At 39.9% G+C, this 9761-nt stretch overlaps 1 protein-coding gene across 1 annotated transcript in view; it reads left to right on the top strand.

The window, feature by feature from the left end:
• ANKAR (ankyrin and armadillo repeat containing) overlaps nucleotides 1-9761 on the top strand; it is a 75944-nt gene that overhangs the window by 3116 nt on the left and 63067 nt on the right.

Genomic DNA, 9761 nt, shown 5'->3' on the forward strand with positions numbered 1-9761 from the left:
TTTTTGAGATGGAGTCTTACTGCGTTGCCCAGGGTGGTCATGAACTCCTGAGCTCAAGCCATTCACCCACCCAGGCCTCCCGAAGTGCTGGGATTACAGGCGTGAGTCACTGCAGGTGGCTACTTCTTAATTATTTTTATTCAAAGCCATTTTTTAAATGTTTAAATTTTATTTTGATAGTTTTGGGGGGAACAGGTGATTTTTGGTTACATGGCTAAGTACTTTAGTGGTGATTTCTGAGATTTCGGTGCACCGATCACCCGAGCAGTGTACACCGTACCCCATGTATAGACTTTTATCCCTCACTCTCCTCCTACCTTTCCTCTAGAGTCCCCAAAGTCCATTATATCATTCTTATGCCTTTGCATCCTCATAGCTTAGCTCCCACTTATAAGGGAGAATATAGAATACTTGGCTTGCCATTCCTCAGTTACTTCACTTAAAATAATGGTCTCCAACTCCATCCATGTTGCTGTGAATGCCATTATTTCATGCATTTTTATGGCTGAGTAGTATTCCATGGTATATATTTTTTCTTTTTTTTTTTGGAAATGGGGGAGTCTCCCTATGTTGAACAGGCTGGCCTCGAACCCCTGGCCTCAAATGATCCTCCCATCTTGACTTCCTAGAGTGCTAGGATTACAGACATGAGCCACCGCACCCGGCCACCACATTTTCTTTATCTACTCATTGGTTGATGGGCATTTAGACTGGTTCCATATTTTTGCAATTGCGAATTGTCCTGCTATAAACATACGTGTGCAAGTGTCTTTTTCATATAGTGACTTCTTTTCCTCTGGGTAGATACCTGGTAGTGGGATTGCTGGATCAAATGGTAGTTCTACATTTAGTTCTTTAAAGAATCTCCATACTGTTTTCCACAGTGGCTGTACTAGTTTACATTACAATCCCACCAGTAGTGTAAGTATTCCCTTTTCACCACAGCCATGCAAACATCTATTATTTTTTGATTTTTAAATTATGGCCATTCTTGCAAGAGTAAGATGGTATCTCAGTGTGGTTTGATTTGCATTTCTCTGATAATTAGTGATGTTGAGCATTTTTCATATGTTTGTTGGCCTTTTGTATATCTTCATTTGAGAATTGTCTATTCATATCTTTTGTCCACTTTTTGATGGGAATGTTTGTTTTTTTCTTGCTGATTTGTTTGAGTTCCTTGTAGATTCTGGATATTAGTCCTTTGTTGGAAGCATAGTTAGCAAATATTTTCTCCCACTCTGTGGGTTGTCTGTTTACTCAGTAGAGTTTCTGTTGCTTTTGCTGTTTAAAAGCTTTTTAGTTTAATTAGGTCACATCTGTTTATGTTTGTTTTTGTTGCATTTGCTTTTGGGTTCTTGGTCATGAACTGTTTGCCTAAGTCAATGTCTAGAAGGGTTTGCCCAAGTTATCTTCTAGAATTTTTATGGTTTCAGGTCTTAGATTTAGTTCTTGATCCATCTCGAGTTGATTTTTGATAAGCTGAGAGATGAAGATCCAGCTTCATGTGGCTTGCCAATTGTCCCAGCACCATTTGTTGAATAAGGGTGCCCTTTCCCCACTTTACGTTTGTGTTTGCTTTGTCAAAGATCAGTTGCCCATAAGTACTTGTTTTTATTTCCGAGTTCTCTATTCTGTTCCATTGGTCTATGTGCCTATTTTTATCCCAGTACCATGCTGTTTTGGTAACTATAGCCTTGTAGTATAGTTTGAAGCAGGTAATGTGATGCCTCCAGATTTGTTCTTTTTGCTTAGTCTTGCTTTAGCTATGTGGACTCATTTCGGTTCTATATGACTTTTAGGATTGTTTTTTCTAGTTCTGTGAGGAATGATGATAGTATTTCTATGAGAATTGCATTGAATCTGTAGATTGCTTTTGGCAGTATGGTCATTTTCACAATACTGATTCTACCCATCAATGAGCATGGGATGTGTTTTCATTTGTTTGTGTCCTCAATGATTTCTTTCAGCAGTGTTTTGTAGTTTTCCTTATAGAAATTATTCACCTCCTTGATTAGGTATATTCCTAAGTATTTTATTTTATGTTATGTTATTTTACTTCTTTTGTTTTTTTGCAACTGTTGTAAAAGGGATTGAGTTCTTGATTTGAGTCTCAGCTTGGTTGTTGTTGGTGTATAGCAGTGCTACTGATTTGTGTTCATTGATTTTGTATCCTGAAACTTTACTGAATTCCTTTATGGCATCTAGGAGGTTTTGGATGAATCTTTAGTGTTTTCCAGGCATATGATCTTATCATTGGCAAACAGCCACAGTTTGACTACCTCTTTACTAAATTGGATGCCCATTATTTATTTCTCTTGTCTGATTCTTCTGGCTAGGACTTCCAGTACTATGTTGAATAGAAGTGGTGAGAGTGAGCATCCTTGTCTTGTTCCAGTTCTCAGGGGAAATGCTTTCAACTTTTTCCTGTTCAGTATAATGTTGACTGTGGGTTTGTTATAGAGGACTTTTATTACCTTGAGGTATGTCTCTTCTATGGCCATTTTGCTGAGAGTTTTAATCATAAAGCTATGCTGGATTTTGTCAAATGCTTTTCCTGCATCTAGTGCATCTAGTGAGATGATTTTTGTTTTTGATTCTGTCTATATAATGTATCACATATATTGACTTGCATATGTTAAACCATCCCTTCATCCCTGGTATGAAACCCACTTGATCATGGTGTATTATCTTTCTGATATGCTGTCGGATTCCGTTAGTATTTTCTTGAGGATTTTTGCATCCATGTTCATCATGGATATTGGTCTGTAGTTTTCTTTTTTTGTTATGTCCTTTCCTGGTTTGGATATTAGGGTGATACTGACTTCACAGAATAATTTAGGGAGAATTTCCTCTTTATCTTTTGGAATAATTTCAGTAAGATTGATACCAGTTCTTCTTTGAATGTCTGATAGAATGCAGCTGTGAATCCATCTGGTCCTGGACTTTTTTGTTGTTGGCAATTTTTTATTGTTTCAAGCTCTCTACTTGTTATTGGTCTGTTCAGAGTTTCTGTTTCTTCCTGATTTAATCTAGGAGGGTTGTATATTTCCAGGAATTCATCCATCTCCTCTAGATTTTCTAGTTTGTGCATATAAAAGTGTTTATAGTAACCCCGAATGATCTTTTGTATTTCTGTGGTATCGGTTGTAATGATTCCTGTTTCATTTCTAGTTGAGCTTATTTGGATCTTCTCTCTTCTTTTCTTGGTTAATCTAGCTAATGGTGTATCAATTTAATCTTTTCAAAAAACCAGCTTTTTGTTTCATTTATCTTTCGTATTGTTTTCTTGTTTCAATTTCATTTAGTTCCGCTCTAATCTTTGTTATTTCTTTTCTTCTACTTGGTTTGGGTTTGGTTTGTTCCTGTTTCTCTAGTTCCTTGAGGTGTAACCTTAGATTGTCTATTTGTGTTCTTTCAGACTTTTTAATGTAGGCATTTAATGCTATGAACTTTCCTCTTAGCTCCACTTTTGCTGTAATCCCAGACGTTTTGACATCACTATTATCGTTTGGTTCAAAGATTTTTAAATTTCTATCTTGGTTTCATTGTTGACCCAAAGGTCATTCTGGAGCAGATTATTTAATTTCCATGTGTTTATATAGTTTTGCGGGTTCCTTTTGGAGTTAATTTCCAGTTTATTCCACTGTGGTCTGAGAGGATACTTGATATAATTTTGATTTTCTTAAATTAATTGAGACTTGTTTTGTGACCTGTCATATGATCTATCTTGGAGAATGTTAAGCCATTTTTTAAATTTAAAGGTAATTTATCTGGATCAAGGTGATGCTAAGAGCTTTGTGAAGATCTGAGGTCCGTGGAGGTTAAGGATCAGCAAGAGTGGGTGATGGTTTCCAACAGCGTTAGAGCCTTGACATTTCTGACAAAAATTGTGTTTACTTTTGTTTCCCTTTTTACAAATTTACCTGAGGCTCTCATTTGAGAGGACATGGGACTGATGAGCCATCATTCTGAATGGGCATATGCCAAACTGGTAAAGAAACAACAGGCTCTTTTTAGATTCAGATATCTAGATGGAAACTTTCAGTATAGAAGTCAAATTCTAGAAAGTGATAAAGGTTAGATACATATTGATTAATCATCCACATGTTAAAGCCACAAGAGCCTTTGGATCATCCAGTTAGGGCACCAACAGAGACCTGGTCATGGCAGGAAGGAGCACATGTCTTGTTGTGTAACTAAGGGAAGAGAGGGCTCCTGCTTACTTGATGACAAAGTTAGTTACATCAAGCCACTTCATGGCCCAGGATCTGGTCTATTTCATCCAGCTGTGTGTCATGTCTGAGGCTGCCACCCTCTATGAGGATTCCCTTGCAGTGGTGCACCTGGTAAGGGGATCAGAGACACATAGGAACATTCTAGTCAAGTTGTAGGTGGAAAGGGAGAGCACCAAAAGACTAATGCTATCTGTTTTCTACACCTACATTTTCAGGGGTGAGACTCAAAACACTTAACCACCAGCACAGTACTGGCACTGACCAATCAGAATGGACGTCAGCCATAATGCTGGAGCAGGGTCTCGACCTCCTGCTTGACATATTTACCCTTTTCTGGATCATGGAGCTTTTCAGGGGATCCCTGGGGAGGGAGGTATTCAATGAGCTTGGGGCTGCAGCAATTCAGTTTGCCAGTTGAGAGTTGTGTATTTTAACAACGTGGTGTTACTGATGCATATTAGCTAAATATCAGTCCTTTCCTGATAGGAAACTTACATCTTGAGTTTTGTGATTCTACTTTTAAAATATCTCTCAAAATCATCTACTTTGGCTTATCTCTACTGCAACACTGTGCAACACTGTAGTACAGAACACCCTTTTCCGCTGCAACAGCATTCTCACTGCTGTCTGCCTCAAACCTTTTTAAAATTGTTTATAAATGAGGTTGGAAACCTTAACAAATTCAGTCAGTCTACTATCCTGTGCCTGGGGATAGTGCTGGTTGTGTTTACAATAAAGTGCTTAATGCTGTTGGCTCCTGGACAATCAAAGATGAGCATCACAGCCATGCATGGTGGAATCTGTCTTTATTCCCAGCTACTCAGGAGGCTGAGGCAGGAAAATTACTTGAGGCCAGAAATTCGAGGCTATAGTGTACTATGTTTGCACCTGTGAATAACCACTACTCTGCAGCCTGGGAAACATAGTGAGACCCCCATCTCTTAGGAAAAAAAACAAGATGAACATTACACCTAGGAGAAATGTTTGTTTCTCCCTCCGCTGCACATTGGGTGTCTGCTTTAGAAACTTCAACAATGTGTGGTGCAAGCAATGGTAAATGACTACCAGCATACATACTAGACCTACTGAAGTAGTTTATAGGGGGAAACTCATGGTGGCAGTAGCAGGAATAGGCACAGGTTTCCCCATCATGCACCACACCTGGAGTACCACTGTGAAATCCTACAGAGCCAATAGTCAGACTCTAAGAAAGGGACCTGAACCCTTGGGCTTTTATGCTACATGATTAAAGAAGCATCAGGTCAGAGGAAAGGATACAAGAGCAAGATGTTTTAGCCTAGGTTATCCTCCAAATTGCATCAGAAACAAGGACATGAGTCAAGTTAGTTTTTGAGAAATGATTCCAAGGAACAAGAGTGAGGGACAGGAAAAGTGAATAGAAAAGGAGGGAGCATCAACCCAAGAATGTGCTGTTGAGCTTTTTCACCATTTGGGCAATTGGGATTTATTTCGTTGGGACATTCTGAGGAGTCATATAGAATACACTGCAGAATTGCCAGCCTAAGGGATGTGCTATGGTCTGAATGTTTATGACTCCCTGAAATTCAAATGTTGAAACCTAATCACTAATGGCATTAGGACATGGGACCATTGGAGGGTGATTAGTTCATGAGGGCAGACCCTCATGAATGGAATTAATGCCCTTATAAAAGAGGCCCCAGAGAGCTGCCCTGTCCCTTCCACCCTGTACGGATACAGCAAGAAGGTACCATCCATGAACTAGGGAATGGGTCCTCATCAGACACCACATCTAACTTGATCTTGGATATCCCAGCCCTTACAGCTGTGAGAAATAATTTTCTATTCTTTATAAGCTGCCCAGTCTGTGCTATTTTCTTATAGTAGCTCTAAATGATTAAGACAGGATAGATGAGGGAAGAGTATATCCACTGGCTACTGTCTTTCATTAGCCAAAGTTTGAATGGAGGGTTAACTCGTTCATGCTTTCAGAATTGTTCCTACACCAGAATGGCTGGATGGGTTCCATCAGGAGTCTTAACAGCAGTGGCAGAGAAGCTTCAGGGCAAAAATAATCCTGTGGTGCACTTGAGGCGAGGTACAGTCAGGTCAAGTCTGTGTGGAGCAAAAACTACAGTTTAAAAATGTGGTCTGAAAGGATGTGAGGTAGGGAACAAAAGATGTCTAATACACAGTGTGACTCATGGAAACTTGGCTGCAGCCTTTTCTTCTAAGCTTAGTGTTGGAGATTGAGGGAGTGTACCACCTCTCCACTGGCATGATCAGAGAGCTGGTGTCCAAGCTTTGTAATTGCAGGTACACAGTGTCAAGCTAGCAGCAGTGTAAGTTGTTACTTCACTATTCACGTTTGGGAAAACAACAGCTCCTCTCTTGGCATGACTGGAAAACTGTTCACACCTTGCAGCTGACCATGTGATTACCTTAAACACTGTGCCACAGCGGATTTCCAAGGAGTTGTGCAGAAAGCCAACTCTTTTTGGGAGGGCAGACTGCTGGGAATCAGTCTTGGCCAAGTTAACCTTTACCTCTCACTTAGCTTTGCACTGTGCAAACCACCAGCAACATCATTCTTTAAAAACAGTAGCAATAGTAGAGAATAGTGCACACCAAAAATCTGGTCATGTTACCCAGTTTTCTCAGCAGGTATTTTAGTTAGGGTGGATTCCTTCATCTAATTCATAAATTCTTGGACTCTTTCCAGAAGGCTAGGAGGATGGAAGGAAAGAAGAAAACATCTCATGATAGCAAAATAGCAGAAGGGAACTTTTAATAGAAATATTGAGAAAAAATGGGAACTTATTTAATATCACAAGTGAGTAATGTGAGTTGGGTTGTTTTTTCCTCTGTTCATTCCCTGTCCTCTATCTGGAATGCCTTCTTCCTGCTCACCCCACACCACTCGTCCACATTCTTCCTATGGTTATTGCTACTCACTTTTTGAGACTTGATTCAGACACTGCCTCCTCTATTTGGACTCTTACCTGTGCACAGAAAAATACTTTGTATTTTGCATTGAAATTATTGGCTTCATTTCTTTCTTCCTTATTAGACATTAAGCTCCTTCTTGAGAGCACAGAAAATTGTGTCTTTTTTGGTTTGATTTTAAATTCTCAGCACCTTATACAGTGCATGACATATAGTAAACTTTCAATACATGTAGAAATTAAATGGGTAATAATAGAATATAAGGGAATTCGTCTGGCACAGTGGCTGACACCTGCAATTCCAACACTTTAGGAGTCTGAGGTAGGTGGTTCGCTTGAGCTTAGGAGTTCGAGACCAGACTGGCCAACGTGGTAAAACCCCATCTCTACAAAATATACAAAAATTAGCCGGGCATAGTGGTGCACGCCTGTAGTCCCAGATGATTGGGAGGCTGAGGTGGGAAGATCACTTGAGCCCAGGAGGTTGAGGCTGCTGCAGTGAGCCAAGATCATACCACTACACTCCAGCCTGGGTGACAGAGACCCTGTCTCCAAAAAAAAAAAAAAAAAGAGGTTAAAGCTGTGGAAACTTTTTTTCCCCTCATTCCCCTCATCCTCCAAATTTCATTTTATCCAATTTTTTATTAAATTCTTTTTCATTATTTACTTTCCTATGACTTTGTACATATTTCTTCCAGCTTATTTACATAATATGCACTTTGTTTTTTAATTTTTTTTTTTTTTTAAGGGACAAGCTCTTACTCTGTCACCCAGGCTTGAGTGCAGTGGTATGAGCTCAGCTCATTGCAGTCTCAGACTCCTGGGCTCAAGTAATCTTCCCGCCTCAGCCTCCTGAGTAACTGGGACTACAGGAATGTGCCACCATGCTCAGCTAATTTTTTTGTTTTTTATTTTTTGTAGGTCTTACTATGTCACTATGTTGTCCCGGCTGGAACATTTCCTTTCTTTAATAACTTTATTTTTCTTTTTTTTGCTTCTGGTCTTTGAATCAGGGAACATTATTTTCAAGATATGAAAATCATGTTTTTTTTTTTTTTTCAAGTAGCTAAATTTTACATGTACTTATTAGTAATTCAGTTCCAGTCTTTCGGAGGGAAATGAACTCTTCTTGATAAAAAATGGGATATGAAGTTCCATTTTTTCCTTAGAGATGTCTTTCTTGATAACTTCATCCTTCCTTTTGTCAGAACTCATTGCTTTAAGCCTACTTCACTTTCCTTTAGCACCCCTCCCTGCCCCTGGTCCTGTAATTCCAGTGTCTCTTTCATCTGAGAGGCTCTCCTCACCTGCCTGGCAACCCTTGCTGCTTGTTTTCATTTAAGAGTGAGGCAGGAACACTGGTAGACCTCACTGCAGAGTGATGAGGAGGAACCCCTGACATTCCAATGGGAAGCCTGTCCCCCAGATGTTATATCTGCAGGTCTGTTTCCTCCAGTCTCCTGCTTGGAGGGAGGGCTGTGAGTCTGGGGCCAAAGGAGGCGAAGTGCTGAACTGTGGATATCTCAGTTCAGCACTCAGACTCTCATTTAACTAGTTTTCAGCACAGCTGCTCCTCCCAACCCTCAGCTGTGCTTTGTACCCTTTTAGTGAGGAAGAGGAGGACTGTGCTATCTGGGGAAGGTGATTAGGGGTCTCACTACACCTTTTGTTTTAAAAAAATTTTTACACCATGGCCTGTCCTTCACAGCCTCCACATAATGCTTTCAATTTCTAAGGCTTCTTGTGGTTTTTGTTGGCTCCCAGCCACCCCAGGCCATGAGGTTTTAGTGCTATCAACAATCCCTCTGGCTTTTTAGACTTTAAACTGCCAGAATCCCTCTCATTTCTTTATAATTTATCTAACTATTTTGCAGAAAAGAGATGATTTATAGTGGCCATTTTAAAACCCAAGAGTATTCTGGCCCTTTTAAAAAAAGATTTGAGAAAGAAAAAAGGAAAAAGGAGGGGACACATTGACGTATCATTTACACTTTAGAGCATATATATTGCAAACAAATGCCACATTTTCTACAGTCATGTCTTATGACTCCAAGCAGTTTTCTCAAGCCTAAATTAAGGGTAACATTGTAGATATAACTTTTTTTTTTGAGACGGAGTCTCGCTCTGTCGCCCAGGCTGGAGTGCAGTGACGCGATCTCCACTCACTGCAAGCTCCGCTTCCCGGGTTCCCGCCATTCTTCTGCCTCAGCCTCCCGAGTAGCTGGGACTACAGGCGCCCGTCACCACGCCCAGCTAATTTTTTTTGTATTTTTAGTAGAGACGGGGTTTCACCGCGTTAGCCAGGATGGTCTCCATCTCCTGACCTCGTGATCCGCCCGTCTCGGCCTCCCAAAGTGCTGGGATTACAGGCGTGAGCCACCGCGCCCGGCCAATATAACTATTTTAAAAAGACTATTTGACAAGAAGAAAGTCCTCAATTTCTTTGTAAATGGCAAGAAAATGTAGCACGGGAAATTCGTCATTTTTTGATAGAGTAAAATCAAGTTTTAATTCTTATTAAATGATGATTACTTAGCTGGCAGGTTCTTTGTTTATTATGTATGTCTAGCTTCTTATTGGCAAAAAAAAAAAAAAAAAAAAA

The sequence above is a fragment of the Rhinopithecus bieti genome, unplaced genomic scaffold (genome assembly GCF_001698545.2).
Source record: "Rhinopithecus bieti isolate Rb0 unplaced genomic scaffold, ASM169854v2 scaffold_2827, whole genome shotgun sequence".
NCBI classification, from domain to species: domain Eukaryota; kingdom Metazoa; phylum Chordata; class Mammalia; order Primates; family Cercopithecidae; genus Rhinopithecus; species Rhinopithecus bieti.